The following is a 21429-nucleotide window of genomic DNA, read 5'->3' on the forward strand; positions in this document are numbered from 1 at the left end:
CTTGCAGTGCGCGGGTATCGATGTTAGCACCCATCTGGCCAACCTCTGGAGGTGCTAAAAAAGGGGAGTGGTAGTTGGTTGATGGCCAGCAAGCAAGAAACTGGAACTAACGAGCAAAACACACCGAGTGCCATAACCCGATTTTCCAGAAACTTGGATTAGTGGAAGAGGGGCCAAAATAAGCGAACATGTGTCTCGGCTCATCCGTAGATGCTCGACCGTTTACGAAGCAACGACGGCCGAATTTTTCAGGTGTTTTCGAGGTATTTTATGTGACTTTCATCGCGCGATATTTTCAAACGAAATGGTGGCACAGTGGTTAGCGTCGCGGCTTGTTAATTTTGCACCCCGGTTTCGAAACCCGATTACTACTTTTATTTTTGTTTTTGTTTTCAAAGTATACACCCATACTTGTAGCAGAGAACTTCACTAATGTTTTCCGATGTGTATTGATATAATGTTGTCCTTACCTGTCTTCTAGTTGTACGTTAGATGAACGAATGACAACATATATATATATATATATATATATATATAATACTTTTCGGTGAAATTATTGCAAGCGCCAGTTTTTGAAAAAGTAATCCGTTATGCGTAGTTTGCCGGGAAATTATTGCCAATGTGCGAAATATTCAGCAATAGCCGGCCGGAGTGGTCGTGCGGTTCTAGGCGCTACAGTCTGGAGCCGAGCGACCGCTACGGTCGCAGGTTAGAATCCTGCCTCGGGCATGGATGTGTGTGCTGTCCTTAGGTGAATTAGGTTTAAGTAGTTCTAAGTTCTAGGCGACTGATGACCTCAGAAGTTAAGTCCCATAGTGCTCAGAGGCATTTGAACAATTTTTTATTCAGCAATAATGACGACGTATCTTTCCCGAGGGCGATTCACACGAAAAAAAAGGTCACTATGGCAAACCTACCGTCGAGGAATGCTTGTCGTGTTCGGAATATCTGTGTTTCGAATGTTTCTACTATCGAGATAATCCAAGGATCTTCCAGAGGAACAAACGTATGAATAAAATATAAGAATTAAGATAAGAAGTGATCTGAGAATGAAAGACCAGAATATGAAAATTTAAAAAGATTGTAACCCCTCAACATGCACTATTTTATCAAAAGTATACGGAGACCCTCAAAAACATACGTTATACATATTAGGTGTATTGTGCTGCCACCTACTGCCAGGTACTCCAAGCGACCTCAGTAGTCATTAGACATCGTGAGAGAGCACAATGGGGCGCTCTGCGGAACTTAAGGACTTCAAACATGGTGAAGTGACTGGGTATCACTTGTGTTTTACGTCCGTAGGTTAGATTTCAACACTCCTAAACATCCATAGGCCCACTGTTTCCGTTGTGATAGTGAAGTGGAAACGCGAAGGGACACGTAACGCAAAAAAAGCGTAAAGGCCGACCTCGTCTGTTGACTGACAGAGACCGCCGACAGCTGAAGAGGGTCGTAATGTGTAATAGGCAGACATCTATCCAGACCGTCATACAGGAATTCCAAACTGCGTCAGGATCCACTTCAAGTACTATGGCGGTTAGGCGGGAGGTGAGAAAACTTTGCTTTCATGGTCGACCGGCTGCTCATTAGCTACACATCATTCCTGTAAATGCCAAACGACATCTCGCTTGGTGGAAGGAGCGTAACATTAACAGTGGAAAAAACGTTGTTTGGAGTGATGAATCACAGTATACAATGTGTCGATCTGATGGCAGGTTGTGGGTATAGCGAATGCGCGGTGAACGTCATCTGCTAGCGTGTGTAGTGCCAACACTAAAATTCGGAGGTGGTGGTGGTGTTATGGTGTGGTCATGTTTTTCCATGGAGGGGGCTTGCACCCCTTGTTTTGCGTGTCACTATCACATCACAGACCTACATTGATATTTTAAGCACCTTGTTGCTTCCCACTGTTGAAGAGCAATTCGGGGATAGCGATTGCAGCTTTCAACACGAACGAGCACCTGTACATAATGCACGGCCAGTGGCGGATTGGTTACACGACTATAACATCTTTGTAATGAACTGACCTGCACAGAGTCCTGCCCTGAATCCTGTAGAACACCTTTGCAATGTTTTGGAACGCCGACTTCGTGCCAGGGAACGCCGACTTCGTGCCAGGCCTCACCGACCGGGAGTGCAGCACTTCCTGAGCAATGGACTGCCATTGCCCAGGAAACCTTCCAGCACCTGATTGAACGTAAGCCTGCGGGAGTGGGATCTGTCATCAAGGCTAAGGGTAGGCCAACGCTATACTGAATTACAGCATTACCCACGGAGGGCGCCACGAACTATTAAGTAATTTTCACCCAGGTGCCCGGATAATTTTGATCACAGTGTACCCCCCCCACATACATATATACACACACACACACACACACACACACACACACACACACACACACACACACACACACACATATATATATATAGCATTTTTCCACTGTCTACGAACTTTACGGATTGATGGATGACAGGATACGGAACAAAAAAGGTCCAATGAACTTATGTCCATAAATGCTTGTTTTCCATGCTAGAGACAATTATTGAGTCATACATTGTTACAAAGACTGCGGTCAAAAACGCGCTATGCCATGCACCCAGAGTTACAGTACGCGTTGAAAATGGTTTCCATGAGCCTCAAAGCATGCGTGTAAGCGCCGTAGTATGTTTTGTCTCACACCTTCACATCGGCCAGCCTGCATTGAAAGTGTCAAACGTAGCATGAATACGCTGCTTCAGTGTCTCCACATCTGGAATGGGCTCTGTATACATGATACTTTTGAGATGGCCCCATAACTAAATATCGCACGGGTTGAGTTCCAGTGAACGAACAGCCCATGCAACTGGGACCCCTGGTCCGATACCTCGACCAGAGAAGACACGACTGAGATGCGTCCGGATCTTGACGGCGAAGTGGGCTGGAGCACCATCGTGTAGCAGCCACATAACCCTATGAATCATCAATGGCAGTTCTTCCAGCAGGGGAAGCCAAGTCACTCGCAAGAAACGCTGATAGTTCCGACCTAACTGTCAGGAAAGATGTTCCACACCATTGTCTGGCTTACCCTGTACTGTCCGGCCAACTGCCTGGTACTGACACGGCTGTCGCCTTTCGCAGTGTGTTAACCACAATTTCCTCCAAGTCTGGGGTCCGAACATTTCGGGGACGTCCTTCACGATTTCCTGCTTCCTGAAACGACTCTGTCTCAGACAAACGGCGGGACACTGCTGCAAGCATTGAATGCTTTGGTTCTTGTTGGGAGGGAAGGGTCTTCTGAAATAAAGTTGCTGCCCGTTGCCATTTGCGTTTCCGCAAGTAAATTTCATGTCGGCAAGTTCTCGTTTCGAACACGGAACCATTGTGTGCAGCGCTGTACCACATCCACTACAAGGCGAGTGAGCAAGAGAAGTGAATCGGACACGACATTACCAATTGATTTGGCAAGAGAGGGCGCCCGGGCATGACGTAGGAGGAACAGTAGCATCCTGTAGGAGGAAACCATGCATGCTGTAATTGTGGCTGCATGGTCAAGAGCGTATTGACCGCAGTCTGTGTAACAAAGTATGAGTGAATAAATGGCCTCTAGCATGGGAATGATCCGTTTCCGGACATACGTTCATTAGAAATTTTTTATTCCTTTTCCTCTCATTTCCTAGAGTTTGAGCACGATGGAAAAATCAGCCTGCATAATAAATATATGACCCTCATTGCGAAATACAGTTTTAATTTCACAACTAATATAACGATAATATATCCCCTAATTTGATAAGAAACGTTCTTGTAGTAACCTTTTATAGACATGGGCAGATAAATGAAAATAACAAAAACAAAATGAAACAAAAACAATAATAGCGTTCCTAAAACGCTCTCCAGTCAGCAACCTTTTCGTGTGAGGATATCGTGCTGTAAAAGGCGCGTAAGGTTCCTCTAAAATACCTGTAACACTGACTGCCGTTTTCTTAGATACGGTGAAATATCTATAGGAAAGCCGAGACATTCGTTCGCTTATTTTCACTCTTCTTCCACTCAGCGAAGTTCAAGGGAAATCGGATGACGGCTATTTGCCGTGTTTTCCTCGTAAGGGCGCAAGGGAGTCGGGCAGCGTGATGCGTGGTGTCCTTGCACGGTCAGCTGTCCATCGACACCATCTACTTTGATAGCAGTGTCTTCTGCCAGTGGCCAGAAAGAGACGGCACCTTACAGCCAGCGACGAGGAATGGTTGGTTGGTGGGAAAAGGGACCAAACAGCGAGGTCAACGGTTCCATTGGATTAGGGAAGGATTGGGAAGGAAGTCGTCACTGCCTTTCAAGGGAATCATTCCGAAATTTGCCTGAAGCGATTTACGAAAATCACGGAAAACCTGACAAGGAATGGTGGAGATCTTAGTTACAGTAAAATAGTGCAGACAACGAAATTATTATTTTGTGGCCCACAATCGTTGGTGTGAAACGGACAGCTTTCGCCAGAGTAAATTAACAGTGGTGTGCGTGTGTGTGTGTGTGTGTGTGTGTGTGTGTGTGCGCGCGCGCCGACAGAGGTGAAATAGGCTGGTGCCCTCTGTGGTGGTTTGTCTCTGAGTACTATGGGACTTAAATTCTGAGGTCATCAGTCCCCTAGAATTTAGAACTACTTAAACCTAACTAACCTAAGGACATCACACACATCCATGCCCGAGGCAGGATACGAACCTGCGACCGTAGCGGTCGCCCAATTCCAGACTGTAGCGCCTAGAACCACACGGCCAGCCGGGCCGCCCGTGATGGTTTATCAGCACAGCAAAGTCGTTAGGAACTGCGCCAAGTGAATTACAGTATCTCATGGCGAGGCCGTGGTGCATAAGAGTGTTATATTTTATTGTATTTTAATCACAGCGCTCACGCAGAGATTGTGATTTCAGTATTGTATAATAGTTATTCTGTATTGTGTTCCATCTCTTCTCTGTCTGGTAGTTAACTGTGTGTAGTTGTGTTGTCCTTTAGTATTGGTTTGATAGACGATGCAGATCGATGGTAGTATAGGGTAACTTTTTCAGTGGCAGTCACTTGTCTCAGTTATTCAGTGTGATTCTGCGTGCCCGTTTGTTATGGGCCGATATCGATTCTCTTTTGGTGGTGCCCATTTGTAAAATTAACTGGACTGTCTAAGAATAGTCCACATTTATTTGGAATAAGATTTTACTTTTATTATTATATTACTGTGCCAATTTTTAGTAAGAGTTGTGGGCGGAATATTTTTTTTCTCTGGTGTTATTTTGAAGACATTTTTGTGTTCAAGTGCAAGGGTTAAAATTTTATGCGCTTCCATGTGATGACATATGACTGGCAATAAAAAGATATTTAAAGTAGGCCCGCGATCTCTCAACGCCCAGCCCATTCAAATCCAACACTACAGAATATGCACACGGAACGATCTGAAGTGGAACGACACATGAAACTAATCGCAAGTAAGGCACATGCCAGACTGTGATTCAATGGAAGGATCCTCAGCTAATGTAATTTGTCCACGAAGGAGGTAGGTTACAGCACCCTCGTTCTACCAAAATACTTTAATATTGCTCGTCCATCAGGGACCTGTACCCAGTATGTTGATAAGCGAAATGAAGTTTGAAATAAGAGCAGCGCGCTTCATCACAGGTTGATTTAGCAGGCGGGATAGTGTCACGGATATACTCATCTAACTCCAATGAGAGAGACTGCAATATAAGCGATATGCATCATGGTTTGGCCTACAGTTAAAATTCCGAGAGCTTACGTTCCTGGAAGAGTCAACCGTCATATTGGTTCCTCCTACATATAACTCGCGCGAAGTTCATGAAGGTAAAATTAGAGACTATCGCATACGTAGGATTACCAGCAATCTTTTTCTCCGCCCGAAAAGATGGAAGGGGGCAATTTTACGAAATGTACCTTTCGCCACACCATGTGACGACTTGCGGAGTTTAGATGTAGAATGATCATAAACAATGAAAAATTACCATAACTGTCTAACAAAAAAAAAAAAAAAAAAAAAAAACCACGAGGCTACATTTAGAAATCTAATTGATGTTCGTTTCGGTTTTTTACTCAGATTGGCCTCAAACACTCTTAAAGCACTGCGTTCATTTACTCATTTTGCAACAACTGACATTAATCTCAGAAAGCTGCAGATGTCACAAGTGTTGCTCTGAAACAGTTCTGGTCTTAAGTGTCTTTTCTTCATATTCCCTAGTTTCTCACATTTACCTGACATTGGGAACCTATCGCTCTTAGCATTGATTCATACTGAAGTTTCTTATAGTGCGCCATATGAGCGCAGGAGCGAACTCTATGTTAGCGCATTGTATTACTAATTCTTTAAAATATTAATTGCGTTCGTGCTGAGGGTATGTGTTATCGTTGCACTACCACTTCTACCGAATTATTCAGAAAGTGATTATTCCATCTTCAGGGGCATGGTACAGTTAGAAGTGTATTATTGTATGACGAGCCAGTTTCTGGAGTGTGGATGAAGCATTGTGTAAGAACTTCTCTGTTCTATATGAGGAAACGCATTTTCGCAGTAGATTCAAATCAGTTCAAGTGTACCGGGTTGACGACAGTGAGTTTTGGCGTTTATAGTGCTGATGATGTCATCATGCCTATATAAGCGAGAAACCGTAGCAGCCCCGGCAGTAAGTGATCTCCTGACGACGATGGTGGAGATGGCCATCGAAAGCTCCAGGATTTTATTAAAACTGACGCGGCTGGAAAACCGAGAAAGTTTTATTTATTTATAGTGAATAAGTTGCGGATTGTACGAGGATACGCTAGCTTTGAGTGCTCAATTTCATTCACGATAACGACGAACTTTCAGCATGCTGTAACTGAAAAATAGATCCGCAACTTGTCTTATAACTGAAACAAATGTTGTAGCTCCATAGTAAGTTGCACTGACAAATTTCTTCTTTTCTTATTTCTTGATGGTGACTAGTTTCGGACACCTGTGTCCATTTTCAAACTATACGTATCGTAAGTGAGACAAACACAGGCGTTAAACCTATGTACAAAAACTGCCCCTGCAGTGGTGATCAAAGCGGCGCTATTGAGTTCTCGAATGTCCGTCCTATGTGGTCTATTTACTGTTGCTGAGTCGTCCAAAATGCCACTTTGACCATCACTGCAGGGGCAATTTTTATACGCAGGCTGTCGCAAGTTTTGTCGCACTTACGATTCGGATAGTTTGAAAATGGACACAGCTATCCAAAACCACTCACCATCAAGAAATAAAAGAAAAAAAAAAGACACTTCGCAATGCAACTTATGACTGAGCTACAACGATTTATTTCATTCATAATAGACGAGGACGTCACCTGCTCAGGTAACAACTATGCTGATCGTGAAGCAATGTATTTCAATCACCTGGAGGCTGCCAACAACGATGGTCAGACGTACACCTCGTTCGATTGTGAAGCGTCGTCTGACATTTGCGGCCACGCTGACTGACGTAACTGATTCGTTTTGGCATAGGAGCACCGCAATCTTAGGGTGTTAAACCATTACCAAAATGAGCTAATGCTTCTATATGACATCAGACACCATCGACATGTTTTCGGCAAGTCTGATCGATACAGCTTAACGAGCTAGTTTACGAACTTATTCTTCCTTAATTCCTGCAAAATGGAACACGCTGAGCTATACTAGTGTCGTCTGGGACTGCTTATATGTCGTCTTCACCAGTAGGTGGATTTCTTAAACCTTATGGACGTCTGGTTCACAATACTCTCTTGAGCGCTAATGACCATAGAAGTTTTGCAGCCTAAAACCACAAAAAAAAAAAAAAAAAAAAAAAAAAAAAAAAAAAAAAAAAAACCAATACTCTCAGTACTCTACCTTCTTCCTTTTAGGTTAATTAAATCAGGCCCATATATGAACTAGCCAGATCCTCTGAGTTATCCTACTAACGGAGTTTGTTTAGTAAACCACTACAAGTTACCTCCGTGTTGCAGAGCGGTAGCAACTACTTCTCCGAACATTTGTGACGAGTTAAATCTCTGTACGGAACTGGAAATCGAACCTAGATTTGAATTTATTCCGCAGACTCTGCCGGTCTTTCACGGACTACGAATACACGTCATCGATTACCGGAACTTTGTCCATAACCCACATTGAGACAAGAATAGATTAAGCAGCTTTTGGCCTGTTTCGAATACCGTTACAAAATCAGCAAGAGTTGTAGAATTGTAGAATATGTGAACGATTAGATGGGAAGATTAGACGGGGGGGGGGGGGGGCTGGTTGAGAGAAGCACGCTGTCATAGATGTACATTTGAACTAAACACACTGAGAAGCTTTGATGGAAACGTCTAAGACCAACTCCCAAAGTTAAGGATGCCCAGTTACCTAAGTGCACCACAGTGTTTTGCTTACGTCTTTTCATTTTGGAAACATTGGTGAAAACATAGTCGTCGAAAACAACGAAGTCCTTAGTTTGCCGCCGTACTTCTTTCGCAAACGTTTAAGCTTGGTTGGGCAACGCTGATATGAGTCAAATGGAAATGAAGGAAAAAAAATTGTGTCTTGTCAGCACAGTTCTTTTTGCAAACTGCCTGATAAAGCCACTGTAGCATGAATCAGAAGAGTATTTCATGTTTGGGTGGGATATGGACTGTAGGGGGGGGGGGGGGCGCAACTGCCTCCCTCTCCCTCTTTTCCTCTCCTCCTAAAGGGAAAAAAATCTTCTCAGCTCGAGGTCGTATCTTGCCCAACAGACAGATCTCTTAATTCAGCATCGGTGCGAATAAAGCCTGAGCAAGTGATGGATATTCACTATTAGCAAGTGTATTCAGAGCCAAATGAAATATGAGAACTATGTTGGCAGTCTAGGCGAAACTAACACGAATTACTGTCCCATTTCGTGGCTCAGATCCTGCATACGCCCTCTAGAACTTATGACATATTTAAATCGAAACTTGGACGGTATTGTACTAAAGACATCTTGAAACGTGTTCCGATACACTTTAAGACGGCGTATTTTCAGAATTAATGCTATAACTCTGGAGTTATTAACTCTTCAGTGTACAGCAAAAATTTCACATAAGGAAGACAACTTATATAACCGCAGATGTAGATTCCAGTTCTTTAAGATAGTGGCATGCCACTTATTATTAATAACCAGGTGAAAGATTGTCATCAGTTATATTGTGTAAGTCTAACGTTATCTCGCTTTGAAGGAGGAAGTCGAGCAAGTTGTAACAGCATAGTACGAGGGCCGTTTAATAAGTAATGCAACGCATTTCTTTCTAGCCCGGTTTGGATTGAAAAATGCGGAATTTGTTGTGGGACATAATGGAATACTCACGAATCAGTTCCCACTCAATCATGAAGTTGCGATTGATGTCGGCGCTATACGTAGTTCTCAAATGAAGTCTGTAACGGAGGTGCGCTCCAAAGAGAGCTGTCACCGAGTTCCTTTTGGCGTAAAACCAGAGCATCGCTTATTTTCATAGACGCTTGCAGAATGTTTAGAAGACCTGGCAGTAACAAAAACACGATGTGCCGTTGAGCGAGACGTCTGTCATCATCGCAACAAGGTCGCGCAAACCTGTCCGATCTCCCCCACATAGGCGTCACTCACGAAATGTTGGAACTCATTCATTCCAGGTGATCGACGGATCACAGTCCGTCAGCTCGCAGCGCAATTTGACGTCTCTGCTGGTAGTGCTGACGTACTCGTCCACCATTTGAGGTACTCGTATGCCCGCTGGGAACCTCATCGCCTAAATGGAAGAGCATAACGAGCAACTAAGGACCGTATCTGCGGAGTTGCTTGCTCGCTACGAGGCTGGCCGTAAATTTTTGTTGTTGAATATTGTCACAGTCGAAGAATCTGGGGTTCATCGCTTGAAACTGGGGTTCACCGCTTCGAGCTGGAAACAAAACGGCGATCCATGGAGTGGCGCCGATGAAACCGGTTAAGGTGAAGTGATTAGCACACTGGACACACATTCGGGAGGACGGCCATCCAGATTTAAATTCTGCCTGACGTCCCAACATCGCTGCAGGCAAATGCCGGGATGGTTCCTCTGAAAGGGCACGGCCAATTTCCTTCCTCGTCTTTGAGACAATGCGCTCTTGTGCTCCGTCTATAATGACCTCGATGTCGACGGGACATTAAACTCAATCTTCCTTCCTTCCTCCGAAAAAAAAAAAAAAAAATAAAGTTCAAAGCTGCACCCTCAGCCGGTAAATTCATGGCTACAATGTTCTGGCACTGGGAGGGGTTATTCTGTTTGATGTCCTCCCTCATGGTGCAACGATTATTCCGGCCGGTCTCGGTGGACGAGCGGTTCTAGGCGCTGCAGTCCGGATCCGCGCGGCTGCTACGGTCGCAGGTTCGAATCCTGCCTCGGGCATGGATGTGTGATGTCCTTAGGTTAGTTAGGTTTAAGTAGTTGTAAGTTCTAGGGGACTGATGACCTCAGATGTTAAGTCCCACAGTGTTCAGAGCCATTTTAATTAATTCAGGTTTCCTACCCTCAGGAAATTGAAGGAACGACCTCAGCTTGTTCGTCGCCACAAAAATGCTAACCAACTTCTCCTCCATGACAACGTAAGGCCTCAGGCAAGCCTGCACGTCAGAGAGGAACTCAGAAAACTTCATTAGACCGTTATTCCTCGTTCGCTCTACAGCCCAGATCTCGCACCTTCCAGGTCCCATCTGTGTGGCTCAATGAAGGATGCACTCCGCAAGAAGCAGTACGTGGATGATGCGGAAGTAATTGATGCAGCAAGACGTTGGCTCTGACGTCCATCAGTAGAATGGTACGATCCGGGCATACAGACCTCTCGCGCATACTAAGCTATTCCGTGACGAAGCGCGCTGCTCTCCTTTGGGACTTCTCTATATTTCCAGTTAATTCAGCCTGATAAGAGTCCCACAGTGGAGATCAGTGCTCAAGAATCCTTGGAACGAGTGCTTAAGCCACTTCTTTCGTGCATGAATGAAGATTCTTCTGAAGAATCTCAGCCTGGCAACCGTTTTTATGACAACTTGTTTTTATGTCATCATCCCATTCTATGCATCCTGCTTCGTGTTTTCCACTACATACACGCATAAGAAGTGTGGTTTGTCCCTTGTTTGTGGACATGGATGATGATTATCTGGGTGATTTCGATTTAGACATTTCTCAGTTTCCTTTAACGGTGTTTGTACTCTTCAGTATTCTATCATTAGGGCCATGCATAAATCCATACACTATTGATACTCTTCGCGTGTGTACCAAAGCACCCCTGAACTCCTGGGAACCAGTCACACGAAAATGTTCAACGAACGTAACCGGTAGTTGAAAACAAGGCATTTTTCAACAGGAACAAGGGTAGTATTTGACATATGCCTTAAAGCAGATCACTTTAGTTCGTTCCGGACAGTTACTCCCCGTTATTTTACGGTTGGTACTGTTTCCAGTGATATGTCGTCAACAGCTTAACTGGACAGTAAAGGATGTCTTAGCTTAATTATATGCTATACAGGGGATGGACAGAAATTTCGGAACACCAAAAACACAAAATACCTAATACTCTGTCGGAAAACGATTGGCATTCAAAACAGTCCCAACCGTCCTGTATGGTTTTCAAGGGAATCCTGTATCATTCTTCCTGCAAAATAGTGGCAAGTTCAGGTATCTATGATGGAGGTGGCTAGTTATCATGAACCTCTCTCTCCAAACTAGACCACAAAGGCTTAATAACAGTGAGATATGCTGGCTGTGGCGGCCAGGTGAGACGCGAAAATTCGTCCTCGTGCCACAAACTCAGTACTCGATGATTCGAGCTGCATGAACTGGGGCCCAGACGTCTTGGAACACGGCATCACCATTTGGGTTAAATACCAAAACTTAGTGCCGAAGCCAGAAAACATGAATTATGGAGCAACGGGAGAAAGCAATTTGGTTGGAAAAGTCTCGTTTAGCTCTCTTTCCAATTCTGGCCAAATTTACACCCCAAGAGCGAAAGATGGTTAGAGTTTACTGATGCTTTAGGTACCCGTATCGTGATGTTCCAGGGGTCCCATGGTGACTCTGCAACGTCGCATTACTACCAAAGTTTACTTGATCAGGTTTATCCTTGATATCCTACCACTGTCCGGGGCATCTTCAGACACGTCTTCTCCCGTCATTGGCACTCAGTTCGAAGCTGTACTCATCACTGAAGACTACTCCAGTCGGTAATATTCCACGCCGAAGACGGGTACGGAGACGCCCCGCACGGCGGTCGGATACCAACCAGACTGTCGCCCGCCATACTGCTCGACAACCAGGAGTGATGGTCTGGGGTCCATATATTATCTGATCAGCACGCCTCTGTCATCCGCGGCACCCTTACAGCACAGAAGTACGTCGACGATATCCCACGCACCGTTTTGTTGTCTTTCATGGCACGCTATCTTGGGCTTACGTTTCAGCAAGATAAAGGTCGCCCGCACATGGCGAGGGTTTCTGCCGCTGTCTTCGTGCTTGTCAAACCCTGCCTTGGCCAGCAAGATCGGCAGATCTCTCCACAGTTGAGAACGTTTGGACCATTATGGTTCAAATGGCTCTGAGCACTATAGGACTTAACATCTGAGGTCATCAGTCCCGTAGAACTTAGAACTACTTAAACCTAACAAACCTAAGTACATCACACACATCCATACCAGAGGCAGAATTCGAACCTGCGACCGTAGCAGTGGCGCGGTTCCGGACTGAAGCCTTTAGAACCGCTCGGCCACCGCGGCCGGCTGGACCATTATGGTTCAAATGGTTCAAATGGTTCTGAGCACTATGGGACTCAACTTCTGAGGTCATTAGTCCCCTAGAACTTGGAACTAGTTAAACCTAACTAACGTAAGGACATCACAAACATCCATGCCCGAGGCAGGATTCGAACCTGCGACCGTAGCGGTCTTGCGGTTCCGGACTGCAGCGCCTTTAACCGCACGGCCACTTCGGCCGGCACCATTATGGGCAGGGCCCTCCACCAATCACAGTATTTTGAAGATCTAATGCGCCAATGGGGGAGAATGTATGTAGTGGGTGCAAATAAGGGAAAAACCTTTCGGATCGAGGCAAGCCAGGGATAGTAACCAGGTAGCCATCATCAGCCATTGAATATCCAGTGCTGGATAAAGGCCCCGTACCGAATTTTCAAAAATTGTGCTCTTCCACGTTGTTTCTCTATTTTTCTTATGTCTTCTGTCTACCTTTCATTAGCTCGTTATCTTTCATTTCTTGATTCTTGGAATCCAAAAAATAAATTCTTTTGTCCTTGTTGAATGCTATCAGTTGGTTGTATGTCCCTAGCACGACACGACCATTTGATTTTCATTACGGCCATATTTACGGCGCCTTCCCTCCCAGTCTGCAAACTGTTCCCTTTTTGTGTTTTCCTGTACATCCCAGCAATTCGTCCTTTTTTGTCTTAGAATGTATTTAGGTTCAGAATCAACTGCGAGTACTTGTGACAACTATGGACCCTCTGCAGGTCTTTGTGCATTTTGCTACGGTCTTCTGTTAGTGCGCCAACGGCCTTGCCGCAGTGGTAACACCTGTTCTCGTTAGATCGCCAAAGTTAAGCGCTGTTCGGCTGGGCTAGCACTTGGATGGGTGACCATCCGGTCTGCCGAGCGCTGTTGGCAAGCGGGGTGCACTCAGCCCTTGTGAGGCAAACTGAGGAGGTACTTGATTGAGAAGTAGCGGCTCCGGTCTCGTAAACTGACATACGACCGGGAGAGCGGTGTGCTGGCCACATGCCCCTCCATATTTGCATCCAGTGACGCCTGTGGGCTCAAGATGATACGGTGGCCGGAGGGTACCGTTGGGCCTTCATTTCCTGTCCGGACGGAGTTCAGTTTAAGAGTTTCTCTGAGTGTAACCTACCTGTTAATAACAGCATTTCAGGCGAACAGGCTAACCGATCTTCCGACATTCCAAGCTAGACCATTTACACGTGATATCTAAGAAAAATTGCCGTACTTTCCTATAGGGACAATATTGGTCGCAACTAGAAGAAATGTTCCTATGATGATTGTCTCAGTAGGTATTGGTTTCGCGACAAATTAGTTCCCAACATGGACCTCTCCACTGCTCGCTGAGCAATCCTCCGATTACAAACGGTTTTCTCGTCGAGAGTCCGTCCCATATTGCCGAAATTCAAAACTGGAAGTAATGATTGTAAGCCTTCCTTTTCACATTCACTGTGCACTTATATTATGGTTCCTTTTAGGTATTGCACCTTATTTTTGCCGTGGAAGATAAATTAACACAGTTTCCTGCTCAGTAACTAAAGTTACAAGGAAACTATGTTAGACAGAAAAATTAAGCGGTCTGTGTAGTGTACTAGTAACGAATTAAGGCCACACGGTCAGTCACGAAGCGAGCTGCCGACTTAGGTCGTTCACCTTGAGGATAAGCCGTTGCCTTTAATACCAAATTGAATTTGTTCTTACGTTAAAGAAATTCTCGCGCCACGCCAGTCAACGATTACAGCGGAGGGTCAAAGTTACTACACTCTTACTGGAATGAAATAAAATCACCTACTACACCAGTGGGGTAATTTAGTTGGTTGAAGATGAGGCCAGAGGATCGCTGCCATGTATACAGTTGTCGGTTATTTTTTAGTTAAGAAGGACGGTACAGCGAGTAGGCGATATAAAAATCACAGCGTAGAGCAATAGTAACACTGCTAAAGTACGCTCAAAGACAGAAACGAAGCACAACGAAGGAATTATCCGAATGGGATGGAAATCTGTAGATGTGATGTATATGGACAGACAAACAAATAATTACATTTTCAGAAAAATTGGATGATTTATTCAGAAGAAGAGTTTCACAGACTGAGCAAGTCAGTAACGTGATGGTCCACGACTGGACCTTAAGGAACCAGAAGGAGATTTTCACTCTGCAGCGGAGTGTGCGCTGGTATGAAACTTCTTGGCAGATTAAAACTGTGTGCCGGACCGAGACTCGAACTCGGGGCCTTTGCCTTCGGCGGGCAAGTGCTCTACCAACTGAGCTACCCAAGCACGACTCATGCGCCGTCCTCACAGCTTTACTTTCGCCAGTACCTCGTATCCTACCTTCCAAACTTTACAGAAGCTCTCCTGCGAGGCAAAGGTCCCGAGTTCGAGTCTCGGTCTGGCACAGAGTTTTAATCTGCCAGGAAGTTTCTTAAGGAACCAGTTATTGGGCTTGGCATTGATTGACAGTTGCTGGATGTCATCCTGATTGATATATGGCCGAATTCTGTTCATTTCACGTTTTAAATCATCAGAATCCCGAGATGGTTGCCCACAATGCTCCAAACGTTCTCAATTGGGGAGGGACTCGGCAACCTAGATGGCTGAGGTAGGGTTTGGCAAGCACGAGGACAGGTAGTAAAGCTCTCGTCGTGTGCGGGCGGGCATTATCTTGTTGAAATGTAAACGGGGCGTAGAGTATCGTCGACGTACCGTTGTGCTGTAAGGATGCCGCAGATGACAATCAAAGGGGTTCAGACCGTAAAGTCTGACTGTTGGGCCTATGGTGGGCGACAGTCGGGTTGCATCCCACCGCTCTCCGGGTCGTCTCCAAACACCTCTTCGGCCTGGAATCTCATTGACTGGAACATAACTGTCTTCAGTGGTGAGATCCGCTTCGAAATGCGCCCCGATAACCAGCGAAGGTGTGTCTGGAGACGCCCGGACACCGACTGGAGAATAACCTGACTGTCGGCCGCCATACAGCCGTACATGAGGAGGATGGTCTGGGGTGCCATGTCATTTCATAGCAGAGCCCTTACAGCACAGCTGTTTCTGGACGTTATTCTAAGTCCCATTTTGTTACCCTTCACGGCAGGCTAATCTGGAGTTACATTTCAGCGAGATAATGCCCATCCGAATACAGCGGGAGTTGCTACTGTTTGCCTTCATGCCTGCCAAACCATACATTGCCCAACAAGGCCGCCGTATCTCTCCCAAACTGACAACGTTTTGAGAAATATGGACAAGTCCCTCCAAGCATCTCGGCATTGTGACGATCTAACACACAAGTTGACAGTATTTGGGCACGATATTTCTCAAAAAGATATCCAGCAACTATCAATCAACACAAAGCCAAATAAATGCTAACATAAGGACCAGAGGTGGACCAACACATTATTGACTTCCTAAATTTGTAAAGCTCTTTCTCTTGAATAAATCATGCAATTTTTCTGAAACTGTGGGCATTTGTTTGTCTGCATATGTACATTACATCTTCTGATTTCTGTCCTACTTGGATAATTACTTGGTGGTGCGTCGTTTCTTAGTATGTGTAATTGAAGTCAAGATCAGATAAAACAAACAGTGGACATCGATCATATACAGGGAAGTCCATTGATCATATACAGGGAAGTCCATTGATCGTGACCGGGCCACATATCTCACGAAATAAGCAACAAACGAAAAAACTACGAAGAACGAAACTCGTCTAGCTTGAAGGGGGAAACCAGACGGCGCTATGGTTGGCCCGCTAGATGGCGCTGCCATAGGTCAAACGGATATCAACTGCGTTTTTTAAAAATAGGAATCCCCATTTTTTATTACATCTTCGTCTAGTACGTAAAGAATTATGAATGTTTTAGTTGGACCACTTTTTTCGCTTTGTGATAGATGGCGCTGTATTAGTCACAAACGTGTAAGTACGTGGTATCACGTAACACTCCGCCAGTGCGGACGGTATTTGCTTCGACATTACCCGGGTGAAAATGTACCATTCACCAATTGCGAAAAAGGTCGATGTCGTGTTGATGTATGGCTATTGTAATCAAAATACCCAGCGGGCGAGTGCTATGTATGCCGCTCGGTATCCTGGACGACATCAGCCAAGTGTCCGGACCGTTCGCCGGATAGTTAGGTTATTTAAGGAAACAGGAAATGTTCAGCCACATGTGAAACGTCAACCACGACCTGCAACAAATGAAGATGCCCAAGTAGGTGTTTCAGATGCTGTCGCGGCCAATTCGCACATCAGTAGCAGACAAATTGCGCGAGAATCGGGAATGTCAAAAACGTCGGTGTTGAGAATGCTACATCAACATCGATTGCACCCGTACCATATTTCTATCCACCAGGCATTGCATGGCGACGACTTTGAACGTCGTGTACAGTTCTGCCACTGGGCAGAAGAAAAATTACGGGAAGATGACAGATTTTTTGCAAGCATTCTATTTAGCGACGAAGCGTCATTCACCAACAGCGGTAACGTTGGGAAACGAAAAATCCACGATGGCTGCGACAAGTGGAACATCAGCGACCTTGGCGGGTTAATGTATGGTGCGGCATTATGGGAGGAAGGATAATTGGTCCCCATTTTATCGATGGCAATCTAAATGATGCAATGTATGCTGATTTCCTACGTAATGTTCTACCGATGTTACTACAAGATGTTTCACTGCATGACAGAGTGGCGATGTACTTCCAACATGATGGATGTCCGACGCATAGCTCGCGTGCGGTTGAAGAGGTATTGAATAGCATATTTCATGACAGGTGAATTGGTCGTCGAAGCACCATACTATGGTGGCACGTTCACCGGATCTGACGTCCACGGATTTCTTTCTGTGGGGAAAGTTTGATATTTGCTATCGTGATCCACCGACAACGCCTGACAACATGCGTCAGCGCATTGTCAATGCACGTGCGAACATTACAGAAGGCGAAATACTCGCTTTTGAAAGGAATGTCGTTACACGTATTGCCAAATACATTGATGTTGGCGGACATCATTTTGAGCATTTATTGCATTAATGTGGTATTTACAGGTAATCACGCTGTAACAGAATGCGTTCTCAGAAATGGTAAGTTCACAAAGGTACATGTATCACATTGGAACAACCGAAACAAAATGTTCAAACGTACCTAAGTTCTGTATTTTAATTTAAAAAAACCTACCTGTTACCAACTGCTCGTCTAAAATTGTGAGCCATATGTTCGTGACTATTACGGCGCCTCTATCACAAAGCGAAAAAAGTGGTCAAACTAAAACATTCATATCTGTTTACGTACTAGATGAATATGTAATAAAAAATGGGGGTTCCTACTTATAAAAACGCAGTTGATATCCGTTTGACCTATGGCAGCGCCATCTAGCGCGCCAACCATAGCGCCATCTGGTTTCCCCCTTCATGCTAGACAAGTTTCGTTCTTTGTAGTTTTTTCGTTTGACGCTTATTTCGTGAGATTTTTGGCCCGGTCACGATCAATGGACCACTCTGTATAATAGTGTAAGGCGCATATGGACACAGGTCTGTCTGACTGATAGGACATTGTGAGTAGATGATGATAAACAGACAGCTTAAGAAAGAAGCTGTGTATCTTACGAAAACCACACAGGAAAATTGTAAGAACTATTTTTCAGCCCGTAAACTAAGACATTCTTCAGATCCCTGCCTAACGACCCTGTACAGATCGCTGCCAGAGATAGTAAGTTGGCTACTGACAAGCAATTGTTTATCACAGTTCATTCCTCCTGTTCTTCACCTTTTTCTTCTTCTGCTTACTACGATTTCCCCTGTTTGTCGGTCTCGTTCGTGGGCGTACTCCTGTATCGCCTCTTACATGTTCTTCCGGGCAGTGGTTTCCCTTGCGGTCGCCCGGCTTTACAAATTTTGTCTTGTGGGGTCCATCCTTTCAACACGATCCTTCCATTTTTTCTTGTTTTCATTCATTTACTTTTATCTTGTGTTCCACATCGATTGCGCAATTTTGAACATGGCTCACAGTAGCAACCGTAAATAAACTTTCGATAAATGACGTACACAGGCAATAGGCTACATAAAGTTGACTGTAATAAGCCTTGACCAGGTTTCAGTGACACTAGGGCTATCTTCTTCAGAAGGAATAAAGATACGTAACTTACATTACATTAAAATTTTAAGTATACGTTGAACTAAAACGGTGATCCCTTAGAGATACATTTGTACTCTTGGTTCTATCTTCGTACCTTCATTTAACTTTTATTTCATTCTTTTCGTTTGAGCTCTACTTTCTGCTGCAATGTCGCAACAGGACTCACCATTGTTTTATGTATTTTTATTTTGCCATCAGTTGTTACAAATTTATTTATCCACACCGTATTTTGCAGGCATCCTGTTACACTTACTGCTTTATCACTTTGTTTTCCACTTTCATAGCGGGGTCTATACGGCTGCTGGTAACAGTCCAGAGATAAGTCATCATTTGAACAACTGACACACCATCCAATTTACATCTTACAAATGATTTTGGTATTACCATAATCTGATTTTCTAGATGGGATTTTATGACTATATTGCTACTTGGTATCAATACAGCTTCATCAGCATAACACATATTTACCACTCTATTTCCCATTTTTTTATCCTAGTTTGTTTCTCACTCCATAAGTGATATGACCCATTAGTAATGTGAACAGTAATTGGCTTAATGAGTTTCCTTGTCTGCTACCTTTATCTTTCATAATTTGATCCGTGAGTCCTTTACTATCCCTTTGGCATTCTCTTCTCGATTAAGGTTTGAGCTATGTCCTTTTTCCAAAACGTGTGAAAGGTTTTTACCAGCCAACAAAACACAGGTAGGTTGGTCTGGATTTCTCCACACTATCAGAGCGCGAACAGCATCGACTGCGCTCCTTTTTTTTCTGAATCATTTTTGCTGTGTTATTTCTGTATCATTCTGTATTCTGGCTCCAATCAGTTATTCAAAGTTAATTTCCCACAACTTGTTTATCTCTATTTTTATATACTGAAACCGTAATGCATTCTTTCCCCTCTATTCGCATCCTACCTTCCTTCACAATACTGTGAAATGAAGTACTAAGCTCTCCATGTATTTTCCATTCCGTGAATGAATATATGGTTCAGTTGTGATAATTATCGTCTGCCTAAACGATTTATAGTGATTCTCAAAGTACGTAAGTAGGTTGGTGCATGGAGCCGCGTTGAGGTATGGTAGTGTAGAATACTACAGTTTAGTATCCTGTCTATTGTTGAGGATGGAAGAAACAAACGTGAAACCGGGGCTCATATGTAGTCTGATCCTCTACAGTTGCACCTAGATGGCCAACCGTTTCACATGTTATCAGTCCATGGAAGATTGCGGCTTAGTTACAGATTTCACATGGTACACTGTCTCAAGGTTGCGATATGGAACGTATCTTTGTCCGTGTCAGCCACACTCAACCATGCCGCCATCGCAAGTGAACGAACTGGTACATGTAACAGAATTACCCCATCAGAAGAGAATCTTGAGGCCACTGATACTGCCATGTTAGCGCAAGTGTCCTTGACCAACACCAACTCTCTTTAAACTTTTTCGGGAATGTGACCGTGTCGAGTTGCGATACAGATCAGCGATTAGCCCACTGCCCCATGTGGCGTTCGCTGGATACTGCGAGTACTGTTTTTCACAAAATCACTACTGCAACGAAATTTTCCATTTCAGATGAGTCCCCTGAGCATGGCGTCCGAAGCAAGGAAGGAAAGTTAGGGTTTAACTCCTATCGAAGACGAAACCATTTGACACAGAGCTCAAGTTCGGACTGTGGAAAAATGGGGGAGGAAATAGATTGTGTCCTTTTGAAAAGGAACTCTCCTGGATTTTGCAGAAATCGATTTCACGAGAACGTGGAAAACCCAATTCTCCCAAATGCGAGTCCATTGTCAATCCTAGAATCACCTCGCTAGGCGTGGCGTCTACAGGCTGACCTGATTTTTGAGGATGTTAATTTTGGACACGAGAGGTTGTCTGAAGTTGAAATTACTTGTGAATAATGACAGCAAGTGTTTCTCTTAACGACGGGGTTCTTAGTGATTCGTCAGCCTTATTTCTTGATCTGTGGGAGCATATTCAGTACCACTTGTGCAACAGCGCAGTACCAGTACCTCCAAGATTACTGAAGGTGAACAAGTCATATCAGCTCGTACAAAAACGTAGGTCTATTTTGAAATTTAACATATTTCCAGTAAGTAGAGCCAATATCGTGGATGCTGCCATTTTTCTGATTGGTCAAATGAATCTCTGAGTAGTTCGATAGAGTTAGGCACTACATTCTTTTAGTACATAATGCAGTTCTCCTCATGGGGTTTCTACGCATGCACTTCCCACCTTCAGATGTTCCTCAAGAATGGTGAGAGTAAAGAAAGTCGTATGAGAACTTCAAGTGGCTTCAGAAAATAGTAACTTTACCTTGGAAGTCTCCATGTCACGCTATCTTAGTACGTAAAACGATGTTCCATTTCGCTCAAAATGACATTCACTTTTAGCTTCCCGCATACGAGCAGAAACTCCCATTTATGCGTAACGGAATGGTAGTGATGAAGTAGACTGCAATATAAAGGTCTGTACATTTCGACTATTAATGCGGGCCTGAGCCTTTCACGGTGGAGGACTAAAATGCGGCCGGCCGGAGTGGCCGAGCGGTTCTAGGCGCTACAGT

The 21429-nt window shown here is 44.4% G+C and overlaps 1 protein-coding gene and 1 non-coding gene across 2 annotated transcripts in view; both read right to left on the reverse strand.

Annotated features, from left to right (window-relative positions):
* Positions 1 to 21429, reverse strand: part of LOC126419020 (lysosome membrane protein 2-like) — a 415667-nt gene that overhangs the window by 326520 nt on the left and 67718 nt on the right. The window lies entirely within an intron of this gene.
* Trnar-ccg (transfer RNA arginine (anticodon CCG)) lies at positions 14947 to 15021 on the reverse strand. Its single transcript has one exon. It is a non-coding gene; the product is annotated as a tRNA-Arg (tRNA).

The sequence above is a fragment of the Schistocerca serialis genome, chromosome 9 (genome assembly GCF_023864345.2).
Source record: "Schistocerca serialis cubense isolate TAMUIC-IGC-003099 chromosome 9, iqSchSeri2.2, whole genome shotgun sequence".
NCBI lineage: Eukaryota > Metazoa > Arthropoda > Insecta > Orthoptera > Acrididae > Schistocerca > Schistocerca serialis.